The sequence below is a fragment of the Coenobita brevimanus genome, chromosome 63 (assembly GCF_032717465.1).
Source record: "Coenobita brevimanus isolate Jiangsu-jjx chromosome 63, ASM3271746v2, whole genome shotgun sequence".
In the NCBI taxonomy this organism is placed as follows: Eukaryota; Metazoa; Arthropoda; class Malacostraca; order Decapoda; family Coenobitidae; genus Coenobita; species Coenobita brevimanus.
This window is the reverse complement of record NC_137016.1, coordinates 42,010,091-42,033,330: the sequence shown is the minus strand read 5'-3', so window position 1 is coordinate 42,033,330 and position 23,240 is coordinate 42,010,091.

Genomic DNA, 23,240 nt, shown 5'->3' with positions numbered 1-23,240 from the left:
ATACAAAGATGAGTGGGAAATTAGGAGTTAGAGGAGGAGGATCAGGAGGAAGGAAAGTGGAGGAGGAGGTGGAGTGCAGACAAGGAGGAAGGGGAGGAAGAGGAGCAAAAGAAGAGAAAAGGCAGACGGAGGAGGAAAAGAAAGATGAGTGGATAATTAGGAGTAAGGGGAGGAGGGCAAGGAGGAGGAGAAGAAAGGAGGAGACAAGAGAGGAGCAGGATTGCAATATTTGTTTCAAAATAATAATAATGATGATAATGACTATTGAAGAGGAAGTGTTAAAGAAAAGCGGAAATTATGAAGAAGAAGAGGAGGAGGAGGAGGAAGAAGAAGAAGAAGAAGAAGAGGAAGAGGAAAAGAAGAAGAAGAAGAAGGTTCTAAAGAAGGAAGAGCTGCTGTTGCTGCGTAAGATGATGATGATGATGATGATGAGGAGGAGGAGGAGAAGAACGACAAGGGCGAGGAGGAGAGGCCGATAGAGGTGAAGGAATGTAAAGTCATCTTCCTCTCCCTGCCGTCCAATCTCTCTCTCTCTCTCTCTCTCTCTCTCTCTCACAGAGATATAGAAATATAGTATCATAGCTTTGTCGAAGGTGCTTAGGAGAGAGAGAGAGAGGGGGGGGGAGAGAGAATATTAAAGACGGAACGTGTAATGTGAGCCTCTGTAAGAGACAGACAGACAGACAGAAAGTGACGGAATGCACAGTAGAGTACGTGTGAGAGAGACAGACAGACAGACAGACAGAGGTGTGTGGAGGGGGGGGGTAATTATTATAGATGGTAATAGCGAGAGTCTGAATGGATCCGCCACCGTATCTCCTGTGGGGGGGGGGTTAAAAATGGGGGGCTAATCCACTTTGAATACGATTAGGACAAGTAAATAGTCCTTGAGGGTGTTCTGCTGAGAGAGAGAGAGAGAGAGTGAGAGAGAGGTTAAGAGAGGAGGAGGAGGAGGAGGAAAAAGAATAAAAAATAATGGAAGGGACGGAGGAAGATGGGAGGAGAGAAGATGACGGATAATTAGGAAGAGGAACAGGAGAGGAAGAAACGAGTCTTACTTCGTTATCTCTTTGCCTTGGAGAGAGAGAGAGAGAGAGACGGGAGGGGATGAGAGGGAAAGCAGGGGGGAATAAAAAGGGAAGACGTGAAAGTACGAGTGAAAGAAGAATTTAAGAGGTTTACAGAAAAATGAAGGAAGATTAGGAAAGATGACATCGGTATATATATATATATATATATATATATATATATATATATATATATATATATATATATATGTAGTTTGTGTGTGTGTGTGTGTATGTACGTTACATATAATTATATTATAATGATTTGATTTCTGTATGTTTGTTGGTTTGTTTGTTACCGTAACAGCAAAAACCGCGCAACGTAGAGCAATTTTAATTTGAGCAAGGTATGGTTAAAATGCTTTAACTTGAAGAATAAAACAGTTTGCAGTCCAATCGGTTCACCGGTGCCCAAGTTATGACTCATTTCTGGCCTTTAAGCGAGTATTTCTAAATACATACTTAGAGAAAGAGAGAGAGAGAGAGAAAGAGAGAGAGAGGACAACGCCGAATTAACATCACTACTAACGCACACCTCCCCATCATCAAACTCACTCGACTAACTCTCACTTCATAACTTATTCAACCTCGACAAAAGACAACTCGTAAAAGCTGAAGACAGACATTTTGATAGTTTGTGTAGTTAAATTCTAATGCCGGCGATGACATTAAGAGTGTCTCGAGAATATAAAGTGGGATGTAAGTCTTGCTCTGGACTTTTACAGGTTGGTTTTCTCTGGGGATTTTAAAGAGCTATTTTTGTGGTGGTGTGTGGAGTGGGTGTTGTTTAGTTTAGTATACCCCCTTCTCCTGTTCCTTCCCCATTTTCTGTTTCTTGTTTCTTTGTGTCACGTATTTATAATGTGTCTTTACATCCAACCATTCTTCAGTTCGTCCATTCGTCTACCCAGCCAGTCATCCATCCATATCTTCATCCATCCGTTCATCCGTCTACTCTCCCATCCGTCCATTCACCCATCCATCCATTCACCCATCCATCCATCCATCCATCCATCTATTTATCCATCCATCCATCCATCCATCTATCTGTTTAACAGTCCGTCCGTCTATCCATCCATCTATTTAGCTGTCCATCCATCCATCCATTTAACACTCCGTCCATCAATCCATCCATCTATTTAACTGTCCGTCCATCTATCCATCCATCTATTTAGCTGTCCGTCCATCTATCCATCCATATATTTAACTGTCCGTCCATCCATCCATCCATCCATTTAGCTGTCAATTCATCCATCTGTCCATCTTGCCAAAACGAGTCTAGAGCACACCAACAGTTTCAGTACATCAGCACCTCACTCACACCCTCTCTCTCCAAAGATCAGGTCACATCATGTTATAGTGGTCAAGCAAGAGCAGCGAACAGCAGACATCTCCCTCACTTTCTCACTTTCAAAAGGTCAGGTCGTCAGGTCATAGGGGTCAAGCTGAGCGTCTCTCACTTTGCACTCTTTCACTTTCTCTCACTCCTTTCCCACAACTTCAAACCTAACTTAACCTAACTTGCAACTGAAGTGTTTTTTTTTTTTTTTTTTTATGGTGAAAAGTCAGTTTTATTTTTTCTTTGTTTTTTCGTTTCCTTTTTTTCTTTTTTTTTTTTTACTTGAGTCCATTGGCTTGTAATTTTTTTATTGTCATTCCTTCTGCTTTGATTCTAATTCTGATGGGGCTTTCTTCTCTCTCTCTCTCTCTCTCTCTCTCTCTCTCTCTCACACACACACACACACACACACACACACACACACACAGCAAATGGCTTTCAAATTCACACGAACCTCATGTGACATCTTCATGGATATGTAGCTGTGTGTGTGTGTGTGTGTGTGTGTGTGTATAGATAGATAGATAGACAAATAGATAGATGGCGTTCGTGTACCGGTATGTACGTATCAACTCCCAGTAATCACTTTATTTGAAATGAATGATTGCATGTTTTTCACTCCCCCCCCCTCCCCTCAAAAAAGCAAATTCGTCAGCTTGCAAATCACAAATTCATTTACATAGATTGCCCCGGTAATGTGTGAAAAAAAATGTGCCGAGATAAACACACATTTTAATTTTGATATGAATGCTGTCAGTCCCAAATTGGAAGGCTGATTGAAAGAGAGAGAGAGAGAGAGAGAGTTAGTACGTACATATGCTATCTTAATTCTCGTGTGTTGCGGGTGCATTTCAGTCGTCAGTTCATCCATCCATCCTTCAGCTTATCCTTCATTTCATCCATCCTTCAGTCCATCCATCCATCCATCCATCTCTCCATCCATCCATCCATCCATCCATCCAGCAGTTCATCCATCCAGTAGTCCATCCATTCATCGTTCAGTTCATCCATCCATCCATCGTTCAGTTCATCCATCCATCCATCTATCCTTCAGTTCATCCATCCATCCATCCACCCATCTATCCAGTAGTCCATCCATCCATCGTTCAGTTCATCCATCCAGTAGTCCATCCATCCATCGTTCAGTTCATCCATCCATTCATCCTTCAGTTCATCCATCATTCCATCCATCCCTCAGTCCATCCATCCATCCATTCATTTCGTGCCTCATTTTCTCATTACCAGACCCTCCCCCCCCTTTTTTTTTTCTTTATTTTCCCTTCTTTCACACCTCCATTGATTGCATAGTTACCTGGGTAGTTCACGCAGCAGCCAAAATACCAGCACTTCCCACACCCGCAGACTGAGCCGGCCCCGTAACACCAGAGAATTGAGATGGGTTATATAATCAGAGCTGTTATTTAAAAGAAGGGAAAGTAATGTTTTAGTAAGCTTAAAAATGTAATTGCCAAGAGACTAAATATAATCAGCAAAAGAGAGAGCAGTTTAGAATGTTGTAAAAAAGAGGTAATTACGATGGTAAAGTTTGAACAACAGAGGTTTATTGGTAAAGGAAAGGGTAAATAGTAGTGAAATTATTATACAGATGTTTCAGTAATTATGTGAAATAAGATAAAGGTACCGTAAGTAAAGTTATACGAGAAATAAAACAGTATAAATAAAGAGGAATAAAGTTATACGAAGGAAACACGGTAGAAATGACAAAATAAAATGCAGTGTGTTAAAAAAGTACAAAAGAGATATAGACGGAAAGTGATAGGAGAAATATATGGTAGATGTTATTAAAAAACGGGCAGTATGTTAGTGTAATATATGAGTTTGGTAGGGAAGAAATGGTAGTAAATAAGAGGTGTCTAGCTTTAAAAATATCTATTGTGAAATTACGTAGATGGATAGATAGATAGGTAGGTATGTAGGTAAGTGGGTAAATGGATGGATGGATGGAATGGTGGATGGACAGATAGATAGATAGGGAAGTGGGTGGATGGATAGATATGGATTGATAGATAAGCCATATCAGTATTATAGTAATGTTATAGATGATAGTAGAGAGGTGGATGGATAGAGAGATTGATAAATAAATAGATATGATAGTAATATTATAGATTTTTGATACAGATAGGTGGATGGCTAGATAGATTGATAAATAGATAAGTCAGTATGGTAATAGAATAATAGATATAAGAAGGTGTGGAGCAGTATCGCAGGTAGGTCAATATGGGTGTTTACAGACGGACAGTGATAGCATGAAGGGGCACGATAACAAACAGTAATTAGGGGAGATTTTTTCCTCATGTAACCCATGTTTCTTTTTCCCCATATATATTTTTTGTCATTAGGTGGGGTGAGTTTTTTTTTTTTCAGAATCTTGTTAGCCATTAGACGGAATGAGGCAAGTTTCCTTTTCCCTTATTATCACTATGTTTCTTTTTCCCTTTATCATCCAAGTTTCTTTTTTCCCATATAACTCATGTTTCTTTTTATCCTTTTCTTCTTTGCCGTTAGACGAGGTGAGGCAAGTTTATTTCTTCCCTCATCACCCAGTTTCCTTCTCCCCATATCTTGTTTCACCTCTAAATGGGGTGAAACAAGAGTCATTTTTCCCTTATTTCACCGTTTTTTTTTGTTTTTGTTTTTTTTTAGGGGTGAGGCAATTTGCTTTTCTTCCCATATATATTTTCCTCGTTCTTTCCTTCACCCAAGGCATCTTCTCCTCAACTGTATGGTAGTAAGAGAAATTAATGAGACTATAATAATGTGCAATATATAACTTTGGTAAATGATAGGTGAGGGAATTCTGAGTAAAAAATATTATATAAACATTAGTCCATATTTTGTTTATTACAAAGCAGGAGTTACTAATGACCTTATGTGTGAAATTAGTCTCGCTCATAATTTACCTTAGTCTTCAGTAATTATAGCTCCCTGTCGGTTGAGATATGGACACCACTTGATATACATTTGTTTTTCAGAATTCCCTTATCTATCATTTCCCAAAATTATGCCCTTTCCTCCCGGGACACCCTGTAAATATATAAAATTATAGACTGTTAGAGTGGAAAAATAAAATTACACAGGTGGTCAGTCGATGGGGCGAGAGAGCTTTGTTGACTTGCTCTTCCTCTGCTCCTCTCCTCCCTCTCCTCCTTTCATGTGTGCTTGCCTTCATCCCACCCCATATTCTCCTACCGCCCTAGCTGTCTTCATGTCTTCTTGGCCTATCCTTTCTTCAAAATCCATTCCTTATTTCCCCCTCCACTTCCCTACTCCCTTCATATCTTGTCAGTGTTCTCTTCTCCCATCCCTCCCATAGCCTTGCCCAGCCCTTCTTCCTTCTGCCCTGCCCAAGCTTCCATTTTCCAAGCCTTTCCCTGCCTCTGTCCAACCAGCTCTCTCTAGCCTATCCCAGCCTTCCCTCTGTCTTCTCAGCCCTTCTTTTTCTCCCCAGCCTTCTCTGTCCTCCTTCAGACTTCCCTCAGCCCTCTCCTGCTCTCCCCAGTAGTCTCCGTCTTTCCCAAAACCCACCATTCCTCTCTAACTAGCCCCTTATCTCCCCAGCCCTTTCTTGTTCTCCCTATCCTTCCCTCCCCAGTACTCAGCCTTTTCCTTCTCATGCCAACACTCTCTATCCTTCTGTAACCATTCTCAGCCCTTGTCTTCGCCCCAGGTACTCTGCAGCTCGTATATCCTTCCCCAGTTTTCTCTTAGCCGTTTCTTACCTCCCCCAGCTTCCGTCTTCTCCCCAGCTTTCGTCTTCTCCCTGGTACTTTACAGTCTTTGCCACTTCCCAGTCTTAAAGTCCTCCCTGTTTTCCCTCCCAACCCTCTATATACTTCCCTAGCCCTTCCTCACTAACTCTCTTTCCAGCCCTTGTCTTTCCCCAGCCATCCCCTCCCAGCTTTCCATCCCTCTCCAACCCATTTTTGCCTTTCCTAGTCGTGCCCGGCCCTCTTCATCCATTCCTACTCCTTTCCACTCCTCCTCAACCCTCTCCCCACTTCTCCCCAGCCGTACCTAGCCCTCTCCCCACTGCCCTTCATCCTCACCAAGCCCCTTCCACTCCTCCCCGTCTTTCTATAGCCCTCCACTCCCCTCAGTCCTTCCTCACCCTCCCCTCTATCCTTCCCCACACTTTCCTCCCCTCTGTCCTTCCCCAGGCCCCTCCTCTCCTCCCCACCCTCAGCCTCGCCACGGTAAGGGCATGGTATCAGCACCTGGGAGCGGCCAGTAGTAACGCCCCCTCTGCCCTTTCACACACCCCGCCACTAACCCCACATGCACAAAAGCCTTCAAAATTAAAGTAATTGACCAGGGTTAAAATCCACCACCCCCTCCTCTACCCTCCCCCTCTCTTTGAATTCCAGTGACATTTTCAAACTTTTAATGCCCTTTTCTGGCGATCAAATCAATCATGTAAAGCCGGGCGGCCCACAATTATTCGGCTGTTTGATTGGCCGAAGTGTGGGGAGGGGGAGGGGAGAGGGGAGGGGTGGGATAGAGGAGGGGGAGGGGCGGGGGAAGGGCGTCCAATCAGTGGTCACCTCCCGGCAACGCGCGCTGTGGCGGGAAAGGAAAAAGGCCAGTGATTGGTCCAGATTACCTAGCTTAGAGTTGACCCGCGCCCGCTGATTGGCTGTTATGACCCCTCAGTCCTCCCCCTCCCTCTCCCTTATTCCCCTTCCCTATCCCCTTCCCCTCCCCATACCATTCCCTTCCCTTCCCCTTCCACCTCCTCCCTTTCCCCTCATGTACCATCATCCCTCTCACCCACCACCATCCCTCTCCTTTCCTCGTCCCCTTCCTCGTATCCCTCCCCATTCCCCTCCCCGCTCCTCCACTCCCCTCTCCCCTGTTCTGCACCCACACCCCCTCTAGTGGAGTTGCCAAGTACCAGATATTATTGTGCTGGTGGATATCAATTTGGGGATGGAGGGTTGCCATGGAGAGCTCATAAAACTCTGGGCTATTATGTTGCCAGCCTAATTACAGAGAGAGAGAGAGAGAGAGAGAGAGAGAGAGGCGATGGACTCAGTGTATGGAACAACAATATTTCAGGCGTGTTACTCGCTGGGTGGGGTTGGAGGATAGGGGATAGGGTGAGGGTTGGGGGTACAGGGAGAAAAAGAATGGAATGGATAGAGAGAGAGAGAGAGAATAAGTGTGGTAGAGAAAGGCAGAGAGGGGCGGGGAGAGACAGGAAAAGAAGCGGAAGTGTATGAGGTTAGGGAAGGAGGAAGGAGTGAAAGAGAAGGGAACAGAGCATAGAAGAGAGATAGATAAGAGAGATAGAACAAAGGATATTGGGTATACTGTAAAGACATAGTATAAAGTAGTGTGGAAGGTAGAATATAGAAAGTAGATTATAGATAGGATATAGGAGAGAATATATTATAGGTGGGGGATGGACATAGAGGATGAGATATAATATAGAAGGTAGAGTATGGGAGATAGAAGATAAGGATAGAATAAAGGGATAGGAATAGAGTATAAGGAGTAGAAGATAAGGTTAGAGGATAGGGAGTGAGGATTGAGGCAAATTACAAGGGCGTCAGCATGAGAATGTATGAAACAGCAATTTTTCTGGAGTATAACAGTGACTGCGTGTGGAGAGAGAGAGAGAGAGAGAGAGAGAGAGAGAGAGAGAGAGAGGGGAAAAAAGTAGAAATGTAGGGAATAAGAGGAAAGGACACACACACACACACACACACACAGGCGGGGGGAGGGGCTACAACAAGCAATTTATAGTGATTTTCGAGCGGGTAGTATTTATGCCTACACGATATTTATTGCCCATTGCATTGTGCGCTAGTAAAGAATTTGTGGTGTGGTGCTGGTGGTGGTGATTGTGGTGGTGGTGTGTTTTTGTGGGGTTGATAGAGTGTTTTGTGGGTGTTTGTGTACGTGTGTGTATGTGTGTGTGTGTGTGTGGTGTGTGTGTGTGTGTGTGTGTTTGTGTGTGTGTGTGTGTGTGTGTGTGTGTGACTTGAATCTCTTTGTTGTGTTTTGTTGTGTTCGTGATTAATATACTGCATTGAACGTTGTGGTATGATGATGATGATGATGATGATGATGATGATGGCAGTGATAATGATGATGATGATGATGATTTCTGTGTATTATTAAACGGCTTTGCATTATCACTTATTTGCTAGACCTTCACTTTGCTTCACATTCACCCTTCACTCTTCACTTTCACTCTCCCTCATTTTCACCCTAGTCTTCCCTCATCTTACCTCACCCTCACCATCCCTCATTTTACATCTCTCTCTCTCTCTTTCTCTCTCCCCCCTTCATTTTCCATCACCCTCACCCTTATTCTTACCTATCTCACCCTCATTCTGCCTTACTTCTCTCTCACTCTCCCTCACCCCTCTCATACTCTCCCTCGCTCCTCCCTCACTCTCCCTCACTCTCATAAGTCATTGCTAAGTCACGTAGGTTTATCCATAACTTTCCATACATAATAAAGTGTATGTGTCATTAGGGACGGTAAGGGGAAGGGGAAGGGGAGCAGGGAAAGGGAAGGGGAGAAGAGGATAGTGCAGAAGGGAGAGAGGAAGAGGGGAAAGGAGGTGAAGGAAGAGGAGAAGAGGAAGAGGGTATTGAGGGAGGGGGAGAGGAAAGGGGGAAAGACGGAGGTAGAGGAAATGAAGGAAAAGAAGAGGAGGAAGAGCATAATGAGAGGGTATAGGCGAGAAGAGGAGGGGTAGGGTGATGAGGGTGAGGGAATGGAGCGCGAGAGAAGGGAAGGAAGAAGGGGATAGTTGGAGGGAGGGGAGTGTAAGAAGAAAGGGAGAGGGAGGGGAGCAATTGAGGATACGTAGAGAGAGAGAGAGAGAGAGAGAGAGAGAGAGAGAGAGAGAGAGAGAGAGAGAGAAGAAGATGAGGATGTGAAATGAGAGAAGGGAAGATAGTGAGAGAGGGGGAGGGAACGGGAGGAGAGAAAAGGAATCAGGAAGTGAAATGAGAGAGGAAAAAGAGTGGAAAGTGAGAGGGGAAAGGTAATGAGAGAGGGGGGAGACAGAGGAGCAAGGAAGAGTATGAGAGGGTAGAAAAGGGAATGAGACAGAAATAGAGAGAGAAAATGAGAGCGAGAAGAGGCAGCGAGACAGAAGAGGAGAGGACATGAGAGGAGGAGAGATATGGAAGGAGCTGGGGCATGACAGAATTAGAGAAGGGAAATGAGACAGTGAGAGTGAGGAAATGGAGGAGAAAAGAGGATGAGAGAGAGAGAGAGAGAGGAGGAGGAGGGGTTCAGGCAAGGGTCGAACTGTAAGCAACTATTCTCGTTAGCAAGGGCGGAGTGTCACCCCCTAAATGATATGCATTACCACCCCTGCCATCCCCTTGCCGCTGGATGAGTGGATAGAGAGGAGGAATTTTGTGGATGGAGGAATTAAGTGGATACGTGGATGTAAGAAGAGGGTGGATGAATGGATGAAAAGTCTATAAGTGGGTGTAGGAAGAAGATGGATGAGTGGATGTCGCTACGATTGAAGTGGATGAGTGGTTGTAGGAAGGAACTCGTTGGGTTTGGTGAATGAATAGATGAGTAATTAATTAATGAAGTAAATGAATGGATTATTGGCTTAATGAATGAATGAATAACAGTATACTTGGGGAATGAATGAGCAAGTAAATGAGTCGGGTGGGTGAATGAAGCAAGTAAATTACTGAATGAAATTATTATCTTTGAGTGAAGGAATGCGTGAGCTACGTGAATAAATGAATCAGCGTGGTGAATAGGTGAATGAATGAATGATTGAAAATTCCTCTTGATTGGATGAATGGTAGGATAAATATTAAGCCTAACCGGGTGGATGAATGTATGAATGAAGGAATAAATGAAGGAAGGAAGGAAAAAAAGAATAAATGAATCAGCCTCTTTGTGGATGAATTAACTGAGTGGTTGACACAGCAAACTGGACTGGCAGAGTGAATAAATAAATGAATGAGGCGAGTACATAGATAGATGAATGAATGACTGAGGCGAGTGCATGGATGAATGAGTGAATGAGTGAATAATAAATGGATATGACATACTGAACTGAAAAGATAAATGTACGAATGAGTGAATGAATCTAGCAGGTAGATGAATGAATGAATAACTGAAAATAACTGGATATGCTAAGGCGCAAACACTGAAATGGATAGAGAAATGAATGAATGAACAAACGAATGAATAAATGTAGTGGACAGATGATGGAATGAAAAAAGGAGTGATCGAAAATGAATGGATATGAAGTGAGTAGGTTAGTGAATGAGTGAAGAATAATAAACCTTTTCTCTTTTCCCTTTGCTCAAGCGGTTACTCTCAGACAGTTGTTTTGCTGTGACCTCCCGTCTTTCAAACGCAGTGTGTCCAGGCATCTCGAAATGAACGGATCTTGAATTTGGCTCTCTGATATCTTGTTTTTGTGTTTTGTTGGAGAGAACAATCTTGCGGGGGTCTGGCCTTAGGTTCCTTCTTCTTTGCATTAAAAAAAAAAAAAATGCTGCAACCACACGAATTTATCCACATTTTGAAGATATTTTTCGAACTGGAGGGGTAAGATGTAACAGACCTTCATTAACTCCTCCCATACAAAAAAATCCTTCCCAGTTTAAATAAAGTTTTTTTGGAGACAGTAAGAATAAATTGGACATCTGTTCCCCAGAATAGTTTCCTCCCAAAATTTAACCTCCAGGAACTCAAGTCTATCTGTTATGAATTTTGTAATGAATGGAGGACACCTGTAATTAGTGTACGGATTTTTTTTCCTTCCTTTGTTCATGTAAAAAAAAAAAATGGTTTCGTAGTGAGGGATCTAACCTTATTGAGAAAAATACGCTTTATTTTATTATCGTGTTAATATAGATAATAAGAATGTAATCTGCCTTTATAATCGCGACACGGGTCATCAGTAGGTAGGCCCTTATTTCCATTATTAGTTATGTAAGTACGGATTTTAGGTACTCTTTTATCCTTATGAATAAGCGTAATACGGGTTATGCACTCTTATCTCCGTGTGAATAAGCGTAATACGGGTTATGCACTCTTATCTCCGTGTGAATAAGCGTAATACGGGTTATGCACTCTTATCTCCGTGTGAATAAGCGTAATACGGGTTATGCACTCTTATCTCCCTGTGAATAAGCATAATACGGGTTATGCACTTTTATCTCCGTATGAATAAGCGTAATTCGGGTTATGCACTCTTATCTCCGTGTGAATAAGCACAGTACGGTTGCTATGGGATCTGTATATCGCCGTGTAAATAACCATAATGCTGGTGCTATATGTATTCTCCGTATAAGCACAATACACCCGGCGTAATAAGCGTTCTGCGTACTTTCCGTATGAATAAGCATAATACGCCCGCTGTCTTTCGTAGTAACCAAGCCGAATACGGGAGGGTCATCAATAGAGACGTGTATTTGCCGTATTAATAAGCGAAATACGATTCTTATTTCCCGTTTTACTCTAACTTGGCGTGAAATTGCTATCCTTATCTTCAGTGTTTGGGTTTTAGCAGTAGATTAGCACTGGAATATGGTGCTAGTCACGAAGAAGTGCTATGGAAAAGATGTAGAGCCACAGGAAAGCCTAATTCCGCTAGTGACCTGCGTAGAAAGGCCCTAACGGAGTAATATTAAGGCCAAGTTAAGGTAAAGGGAATAAACTGCCCTTTTCTTCGTATTAATAAGCATAATAAAGGAAGTATTTAATTCTCAAAGGCAAACACAGTGGAGAGGTGCTTATTTATCGTATTGAGAAGGTAAATACGGTTCTTATGTACTCTTATCATCGTGTTTTATCTACGCTTATCTTCGTATTAATAAACAAAGGTGCGTTATCTCTCCCTTTAGCCAAACACTATAGGGCCTTCAGTTGGTAGCGTATATTTGAGGCAGCCCTTCTCTCCCCCCCCCACTTCCCCTATTCTCTCTCTCTCCCCCACCCCACCGTGTCGCAATCCCTGTACGCCACTCACACGTACACGCTGGCTGTGGCTTGCATACACACACACACACACACACACACACACACACACACACACACACACACACACACACACCACATCACTACTCTTTCCTTTCAACCTTTTTTTTCTTTTTTCGCCTCTCCTCTCTTGTCTTTCTCTTCTTTTTCCCTCTACTTCCTCTTCCTTCTCCCGCCCTCTCTATTTTTGTACAGTATATATATCTGTCTTTTTCTATGTAGATGTCTGTCTGTGTTTATATAATTATCATAATCTTTTCTCCCAGTAATTATAGATTGCGTGTGTTTCTCTCTCTCTCTCTCTCTCTCTCTCTTCATATCTATTTCTCTAACTGCCTATCTTTGTCTCATTCTTCTGTCAGATCTATCAATCCTATCAGTTCGTCTATCTATGTCTGTCTGTCCGTCTGTCCGTCTGTCTCTTAATCTGTCTCTGTCTGTCTCTCTCATGTCCGTCTCTCTCTTTATCTCTCTATCTCTGTCTCCCTCATGTCCGTCTGTCTCATTATCTGCCTCTACCTCTGTGTCTCATGTCCGTCTTTCTCATTATCTGTCTCTTCCTCAGTGTCCTTAATGTCCATCTATCTCTACCTCTGTGTCTCTCATGTCCGTCTGTCTGTCTGTCTATACCTCTGTGTCTCATGTCCGTCGGTCTCTTTATCTGTCTCTATCTCTATATGTATCTCTCCCTATGTCTCTCTCAGCGGTGGGGTCTGCATGAACACATCCGGACAACGTTTCCGCGCAACCCTGGTCGTTATTTGTGGCAAGTTGAAAAGTTTCGTGCGCTCAATAATGCAACGCTGCCCCCTCCACCCCCACCACCACCCCACTGTCCTCCCCTCCTACCCTCCCTCCCTACCCCCTACCGTCCCCGTCCCCGTCCCCAACCAACCCCCCTCTCATCCCTGTACCCCATTCTCTCTCTCTCTCTCTCTCTCTCTCTCTCTCTCTCTCGGTTTTTTTCTCTCATATTTGTCCCTCTCACCCCAACGTACCTCTTTCTTCGCTCCCCACCCCCTCTCTTCCTCAATACCCTTTTTGCTGTCTCTCCTTTGCATTCTTCTCCTCTACACTTCCTCTCCCAGTTTCTCTCTCCTCTCCTTCCCTATCTCCCACATCATCTATCTTTTTCTACGGCATTTTCCTCTCTGTCTCACTTCACCACGTTTGTCTTTCATCTCCTCCGTCTTTCCTCTCCTCTGTATCTCATTTCTTTTCCCCCACAACCATTCTCTACTCTTTATCTCTCACTGACTTTCCTCTCACCCTCTTCCCCTCCATCCCTTCCTCTCACCCTTCCTACCTTCTCCCTCTCCGCCCATACACCCTGTCTCACTACCCTCCTCTATCCATCATTTCCCCCTGTCTCCCTACCATCCTTCTCCCTCCCGATCCCCTAGCCTTTCCCCTCACCCCTCCCCTTCCCTCTCACCCCTCCCCTTCCCTCTCACTCCTCCCCTTCCCCTCCATATCACCCTTGTTTCATTTTTCTCCACTGACGGATTTATTTACTCGAAAATTTAGCCGTGGCAATGGTTATGTAAATATATTGCAATTAATGTTGATCGCCACCACCAGAGGTCCCCGAATACCAACTAGAATTTTGTTTACACCCAGTTGGATAGTCGCTGTCGCTAATTTCATGTGCGTTTGTGGGGATTGCCGGGATTCGCCACGCACACCGACACGTACACGGGCTTAGACGCACGCACAGGAACGGGTACATACACTTATACAGAGGCAGACGCACAAACAGACGTAGGTGTACACATGAGCATAGTTACAGACGCACAGACAACCACTGATACACATAGACAGAGCCAGAGATGATTGCCCACAGCCACAGTTACACACACACACACACACACACACACACACACACACACACACACACACACACACACACACACAAACATACACACACAAAACTCTCCCTCCCCACTACTCTCAGCTCATCACTCATTTAACCTCCGAGATTTCATAATTAATCCAGCACACCACAGCGACCCCCACACGCCCGTGATGAAAGTTGTCGTGGTATTTTAAGCTATTCCCTTTCTGATGGGGTGCCTGTTTGCCCTCCTTTGTAGCAGTCTTCCCCTGAAATGGCGTTTTGGGGCTTCAGCATTTTCCTGGTGCCGGAATGAGTCGCCTTCGTGTGGTGGTACTGATGCGACCAGGCGGTGGGGCTGTCAGGATGTACAAACGTCCCTCTGTGTCTTCTAAACTTCTGAACTTCATCCTGCAGTCCAATACTCGAACATTTCAGAATTTCAGATGAACTTTGGGCTACGGGAACTAAGCTTTTTGAAATCTATCTTTTAAAAATAAATATCTGTATACATATATTAGTAAAATATGCACTAAGTTGATTGATTAAATGAGTGACGAAGTGATGGAATGACTACCGAACGAACTATTTCGATGACATATATTGTTACTACCAGCTTTTCAGGTTCAGCTTTGGGGGAGAGAGAGATTTTGAGCAGGGGGACTTAATGACATAGGTGTCATTAACTCCCTCATTACTCAAGGTGAATAACAGGTGAATGAAATCTTCTAGCGGTAGCAAAAATAAAGGTAAAGCTATATTATAACTTCATTTAATAGTGATACTGTTGGTTATTATTATTATTGTTATTATTATTATTATTATTATTATTATTATTATTATCATCGTCGTCATTGTCATCATCACCATTATCATCACAATCATTATTCAGTTTTCGTTGTAGCAGTCTTACCTCAAAAATGGTTTTCCGAGGATTTCAACATGTTCCTCGATTAAATTCTTTTTCATGGCCCTTTCTCCCTGACGATCACGTGATTTTCGGGTTAACTAGGCGTGCATAATGTAGAGGCGGATGTTGCAAGGCCCCTGTGAAGTCTCGCCGCTGGTGGAAGGTTGCAAGAATATCAGATTTAGGGACCAGCGTGATTGATTGATTAGGTCACTCAGCCATCCACCCTCCCGGCCTGACTACCTACCGCACCCCGATCTCTCTCTCTCTTTCTCTCTCTCTCTTTCTCTCTCTCTCTCTCTCTCTCTCTCTCTCTCACCTGCCACCGGTACCTAGTTTATGTGAAGACCGGCTTGCATTATTGCGTTTGTTGAGAAGTTGTGGCAGTGGCTATTAAGAGCGGCCGTTCCAGTGCCTCTGCTACACGGGGCGGGCTTAATATCAGTTTCAGGAGCCCGTTAAATAAGAATAACAGCTCGTATTTACTTGAGTGTCCCTCCAAATGTCGAAGTTAGTGAAATGCGGCACGCGGGATCCGTAGAGTTTTGTTACGACCGATGCTGCTTTGTTTTATGCCATTTTGCCACTACTATAGGTATTTATGGTTCACTAAATTAGTATAACAGGCATTTTTGTGTGTGTGTGTCCCTGTATCTATTCGTGTCTATTTTATGCTGAAAGGCTGCTTTGTCAGGGCCTCTGTATTGACTCGATAAGTAAAATTAACATCGTATTTACATAGTGTCGCCCAGAATGTCAAAGGTAGTGAAATGTTGCTGACAAAATCCGTAGACTTGTGCAGCCACCGATACCGCTTTACTTTCCTCTATGCGATGCTGCTTTTATGGGCCTCTATGGTGGCTCCCCTGCTTAAGATATGGTACTCCTCGCGTTGAAATTTCCATCTACCATGCGTATAATACTAGTTCTACTGTAACACGTACTCTATGTATACTTTCCAAGATAAAAATATGAAGTTTACTAATTAATGTGTTTCCCCTGTTAGGTTTGGTTAGTTCCATCTATTACACAAAATATCTATTTTTTTATCTACTCGGTACTTGTGTAATCTGTTTCACAAGATGACATGTTTGTGTTTTATTTATGAATGCAGGTCCCGAGTTATATTAGGTTGTTGTTGTACTTTTTTTTTAACAAGTAGTTTAGGAATTATATCCAGTGCCGAATGATGGTTTAAAACTCCGGAACTAAAACTTTTGGATTAATCTAAACGAAAATAAAACATACAATTCCGTAACTTTTAAATGTCGGCTGTTAAATATAGCTGATCTTTATTTCTAGAATGTCTGTATAAATTTAACTATTGAGTGAAGCAATATTTTTCAGAGATGGCATAGACAGATAACTTTACTCTTCCTACTCATTAACAACTAGCTTGATGACGTGTGGGCTAAGTTAGAGGAGTTGTAGGTAATGATAAGGTTAGGAGTATGATAACTATTCTCTGTTCACTCTAACTATCCTTAATATTGCCGTCTCACACTCTTGAATGCTGAGCTGTAACAAAAGAATAACGCTAGAATAGGGTGCTAGTCAAGAAGAAGTGCAATTCAAAGGATGTAAAGTTGTAGTATTGTCATAGTCTGCCGTTGAGATAAAGAAAATGGGTTGCAAAAGGGCAAAAATCATCGCCAAGTTAATGTGAACGGACTATAGATAGGATAATGGGGCAGGGGTGATAAGATAGGCAAAATTATAATGACTAGTAGTAGTAATGGGGATAGGGTGATAACTAGACTGGGTAATGGGTTGTAGGAGTGATATGATGGGGTGTATTATGATAACTAGGAGCGAGTAATAATATGGAGATGAGGGCAGACTTTGGTTGGATGTGGCCTTATTGCTCTTTGCCCTGGATGCTGGCTTGTCTCCCTCCTGCAACACACACCTGCCTTACACACCTGAGACACACACACACACACACACACACACACACACACACACACACACACACACCGGCCTCATATATCTGACTTTTCACTTTCTCTCCCTACCTACCAGCTACTTCATGTTTACCACACACCTGCCCCACACTTATGGCTTTTCAGTTATCTCACTCCCACACCTGCCTCACTTACCTACCTCACACACATTCCATACACACCTGCCTCACTTACCTACCTCACACACATTCCATACACACCTGCCTCACCCACTTTCCCCACACACCTGCCTCACTCTCCTGCCTCCCACACCGTCCCCACACACCTGCCTCTCCTCATCCCCCACACCTCTGGCACTTTCCCCTTTAATTTCAAGCAATATGTCTCTCTCTTCCTCCTCTGACCTTTCCCCTCTCTCTTCTCATCCTGTCTTGTTTATGCTACATTTTCTTCTTCCTGTCTTCATCTCCTTGACCTTTTTTCTTTCCTCTTTTTCGCCTTCCTTCCTCTCATCTTACTCATCATTTTGCCCTGTTTTCTCTTTTTTTTTTTCATTCCTTTACCTTCTCTCTCTCTCTCTCTCTCTCTCTCTCTCTCTCTCTCTCTCTCTCTCTCCATTTTTACACACATTTATTCCTTTTTCCACCATTCATCTCACCTCTTTAGTCTCTCTAATTCACCTTCTCTTCTTATCTTTACTTCTTCTGTTTACCCATTTCTCGTTCTGCCATTTCTCAGTCCTCCCCTTCCTTCACTTCTCTTTACTGTCCACCACATTTGACATCTTTCCTCATTCTCCCAAATTTCTCCTTCAGTTTTTCTCCTTTCTCATTCCTTTATTACCATATTCCTTTATTTCTTTCCGCTCTCTTTGACGACTTAACACCTTTCTTCAATCCTCCTTCATTCCTTCATTTCGTGTCCATCTTTACCCTCCATCCTTCTCGCTTGCTGATTATACATCCTTTTCCTTCTTTCCTTCCTTCAGTTTCTTCTCTCTTTTCCATTTTCCTTTACATTTAGCTACCCGTTCTTCCTCATCCTTCGTTCACTCCCCTTTCATTTCCTTAACTTCGCTTCTTCACGTCCTTTACTTTCCCTTCACAACCGTTCTTCACCCCTTCACTTCCTTCTCTTCCTTCACCCCATTCACTTTCTTCACCCCCCGTTCCCCCAACCCCTTACAAACTCCATCTTGCCTAACATTCCTCACGGGGACTTGCCAGGGTACAGGCTAGCCAATTAATCCTCTTCCTCAGCCTCTTCCTCTTCTTCCATCTCTTACTCCTTCCTTCCCTCACCTCTGCTTCCTCTTACTCTTTCCTTCATTCACCTCCTTCACCTCTTACTCCTTCACCTTTTCCCCCCACAAACTCCTTTTCTCTGAACTCCTCCTACCCCTTCCTTCATTCACCTCATTCGCCTCTTAACCCCTCTTACTCCTTTCATTCACCTCCTTCACCTCTTAACTCCTCTTACTCCTTCCTGCATTCACCTGCTTCACCTCTAACTCCTCTTCCCCCTCCTTCCTTCATTCACTTCCTTCACCTCTAACTCCTTTTCCCCCTCCTTCCTTCATTCACCTCCTTCACCTCTAACTCCTCTTCCCCCTCCTTCCTTCATTGACTACCCCATCCTTCCCCTCTTCCTTCACTTCATTCACCTCCCTCATCTTCCGCTTTTCTTCACCTCCCTCTTTCCATCGCCTCCCTCTTTCCATCGCCTCCCTCTTTCCATCGCCTCCCTCTTTCTATTGCCTCCCTCTTTCTTTCACCTCCCTCTTTCCTTCGCCTCCCTCTTTCCATCGCCTCCCTCTTTCCATCACCTCCCTTTTTCCATCACCTCCCTCTTCCCATCACCTCCCTCTTTCCATCACCTCCCTCTTTCCTTCGCCTCCCTCTTTCCATCGCCTCCCCTTTTCCATCACCTTCCTCTTCCCATCACCTCCCTCTTCCCATCACCTCCCTCTTTCCATCACCTCCCTCTTTCCATCACCTCCCTCTTTCCATCACCTCCCTCTTTCCATCACCTCCCTCTTTCCATCACCTCCCTCTTTCCATCACCTCCCTCTTTCCATCACCTCCCTCTTTCATTCGCGTCTTACATTACCATCCTGTTTCCTTCACCTTCCACTTTCCTTCACCTCCTTCCTTCGCTCCCTCCCTCCTCCCCCCTCCTTGCTTAACTCCAGGTTGCCCCACATTCCTCACGGGGTCTTGCCAGGGTACAGCCAAACCAATTATTCCTCTTCCTGATCCTCTTCCTTATCCTCATCCTCTTCCTATTCCTTATCCTCTTCCTCTTCCTTATCCTCATCCTCTTCCATATCCTCATCCTCTTCCATATCCTTATCCTCTTCCATATCCTCATCCACTTCCTTATCCTCATCCTCTTCCTTATCCTCATCCTCTTCCTTATCCTCATCCTCTTCCTTATCCTCATCCTCTTCCTTATCCTCATCCTCTTCCTTATCCTCATCCTCTTCCTTATCCTCATCCTCTTCCTTATCCTCATCCTCTTCCTTATCCTCATCCTCTTCCTCTTCCTTATCCTCATCCTCTTCTTTATCCTCATCCTCTTCCTCTACTTCCTTCATCTTCATTCCTTATCCTCATCCTCTTCCTCTTCCTTATCCTCATCCTCATCCTCTTCCTCTTCCTTATCCTCATCCTCTTCCTTATCCTCATCCTCTTCCATATCCTCATCCTCTTCCATATCCTCATCCACTTCCTTATCCTCATCCTCTTCCTTATCCTATTCTTCATCCTCATCCTGTTTCTCTTTTTCCTAATCTTCATCTTTTTTTCCCTCGTCTTCCTCTACTTCTTCATCTTCATTTTCCTCCTCCTCCTCCTCCTCCTCTCCTTCCTCCTCCTCTCTCCTTCCTCCTCCTCCTCCTCCTTCTCCTCCTGCAGCAACTTGGCCGGTCCCGTCACTGAAACTCTGGTAATTACTCAGCCCTTCCCGGCGACGCCCGGCTCCGTCCGTCTTGGCCTCTGTTGACAGCCGGTGCAGTGAGAGAGAGAGAGAGAGAGAGAGAGAGAGAGAGCAATGAAAAGAAGTCTTACTAGGAAGTGTCAGTCAAATAAGCGTAAAACTAAGAGAGAGAGAGAGAGAGAGAGCAATGAAAAGAAGTCTTACTAGGAGGTGCCAGTGAAATAAGCGTAAAACTAAGAGAGAGAGAGAGAGAGAGAGAGAGAGCAGAGGAGAGCAGTGAGAAGAAGTCTTTCTAGGATATGCCGGTGAATAAGCGTAAAACTGAGAGAGAGAGAGAGAGAGAGAGAGAGAGAGAGAGAGAGAGAGAGAGAGAGAGAGGAAAACACCGATACTTTAAAGAGAATGGTAAAAGTTTCGTAAGCATGATGGAAGAGCGTAAAAAGACAATTCCGAAGACAATGAAAAGAGAATACATGTGAGAGAGAGAGGGAGAGAGAGAGAGAGAGAGAGAGAGAGAGAGAGAGAGAGAGAGAGAGAGAGTTAAAAAAAAAAAAAGAACCTAAGAGAAACCAAAATCGAGACATACAAACAGGATTAATGAAAAACGAATCCGAAAGAAACTTGACACATGAAAACAGGCTCTGAAAAAAAAAACAGAAAATAAAACCACTGTTGAAAAAATATTAGATAAGGGGAAAAACGAAAAAGAGCTAATATTATAGAAAAATTAGCACCCGAAATGTCTAGCTAACAACTTTTGGAATAAATAGTATTGCAAAAGGTAGATGGGAAGAAAGAAATAGAAGAGTTAAAAATAGATAGAAGGAAAGAAATAGAAAAGTTTAAAACCATCATATGTAACAGGTACAAAAAAAATGAAGAATTCTTTCGAAATAAATAAAATGAAATTAAATTAGTAGACTAGGAAAAAATAAAATAAAAAAAATAAAAAAATACCACATGAAGATATAAAAAAAAAATAACAATTTGGGGGAAAAGGTAGATAGAAATTAGAAAAGCCAGAATGAAAGGCAACAAAAAACAAAAAAAAATCCTGTCGCGCGAAAAAAAAAAAAAAAAAACAGAAAAAGAATTGAAAGTGGCATAGATGAGAGAAAAAATAAAATCCTGAAAATCGAAAAATAAATTCCTATCGCGAAAAAAAGAGATAAAAAAAAAAGAATACATTGGGAATAAAGAGAATTGAAAAGGGGGAGATCGAGAGAGGTGTTACAGCGTAGAAGATAAAGAGAGGCGGGAGCGAGCCAGGGGTGAAAAGAGAGCGAGAGAGCGAACAGGCCCCCGGTTTACGAGTATTGGAGTCGGGTATGTGGTGAGGTAGGGCGAGAGGGTGAAAACAAAGAGTAAAAAGAGGGCGAGTTTGGGACGAAAAAAGAGGGGGCAAGAGAGAGGGTGAGTAATGAACGAGTAAGAGGAGTGAGGTGATGATGGGAATTAGTTTAGGTGAGAGAGAGAGAGAGAGGTACAAAATTACAGATACGGTAAGAAATATATAGTAATGTAGCTATAAAATGAGTTTTTAGTGAAAAATGAGTTACAAACAAAAGAGGAAGCATATCAGAAGGACGAGTTCGAGACGAGAAAAGGGAAAGTTTGGGGTGAAATATAGACGGAAATAGAAAGATGTGATGACGAAAGGAGGACAAATTATGGACGAGTAGAGGACGAGATAAAAACCAATTGGAGATAAGTTAGGGACGAATGGAGACGTTAGGGACGAGTCTGAAACGAATAGAATACGAGTTAAAGGCGAAAAGAGAACTATTTAAGGGACGAATAGAGGACGAGTTAGGGACGATTGAGGGACGAAAACTATCCATGGAGCGAGGAGATGAGACTGGATAGAAAAAAAATCGGAGAAAAGACTTAAGAACGAAGGGACTGTTAATGAGGGACAGGTAAGGGATATTTAGGGTACAATTGAGAGAGAGAGAGAGAGAGAGAGAGAGAGAGCAGGGAACGAGTTAGGGACGATTAAGGGACAAGAGCAAACCAAGGGACGAGTGGAGAGAGAGAGAGAGAGAGAGAACGTAAGGTGAGGTAGAATGAGGTAGGCGAGGGAGGAGGGGGGAAGGCAGGAATGAACAGGGATAAGGCATGTGAGGCAGAATGAGGCAGGGTGAAGCAAGATGAGGTAGAAGGGGGGGGGGAAGGTAGGGATGTACAGGGATGAGGCAGAGATAGGCAGGGTATGGCAGAATGAGTCAGAGTGAGGTTGGTTGAGGCAGGCGGGGAAGAGTGTGAAGGAATGAGGAAGAGTGGGGCATATAAAACAGTGTGAGGCAGGGTGAGGTTGAGTGAGGCAGCATGAGACTGAGCGAGGAATGGTGAGGTAGAATGAGACGGTGAGACAGGGTTGCAGGGTGAAGCAGGGTGAGTCAGAATGAGGCAGCGTGAGGCAGGATTGGACAGAGTGAGGCAGGGTGGGACAGAGTGAGACAGGGTGGGACAGGGTGAGACAGAGTGAAACGGGGTGGGACAGGGTGAGGCAGTTTGCATGCAGGGAGGAGGTGGTGGGAGGCGCCTGTGGACTAGGAATGGCGAGGGCTTAGTTCTCTCTCTCTCTCTCTCTCTCTCTCTCTCTCTCTCTCTCTCTCTCTCTCTCTCTCACACACACACACACACACACACACACACACACACACACACACACACACACACACACACACACCTTTGCCATTTTTCATATAGTTCCACCATTTCAAGTATGAGAAAAACAGTATCGTGGTTAAGCAGATGACGCGGTGCTGGAGAGGGCGCCTTCACGCGGTGACATCCTTTTTGACATTGTTTACGTCCCTCAAATCCCTCCCTCTTCCCCGAAAGGAGGATGGTGGACGCAGGGGAAGGGACAGCTTAGAGCCTGCCGTCCTTGGGGTTCACGTTCAGATGAGCCTGGGGTTACAACTTTTTTACTGCTGCTATTACGATCACATTTTTTTTTTTCACTTGCCATCTCCAGACGATTTTATTAAGCACAGGGAAAAAATCTACTAGTGGAGGGCTCATTAAAGGCTGTACCTAACCCTTCCTACCCCAAAAAATCCTCCTTGATTAAAATCGTCTGACGGTAGCAGGAACGTAGATAGAATTTGGTCCTTTGGCTTGAGGAGTTGACAGCACTATACTATTTTCACTTTAACTTGGCCTAGATTTTTGTCTCAGCTTGTTTCACTTAGCTTAATGACGGAATAATACAGTGTTGAGTCGAAATCCTCTTCGTAG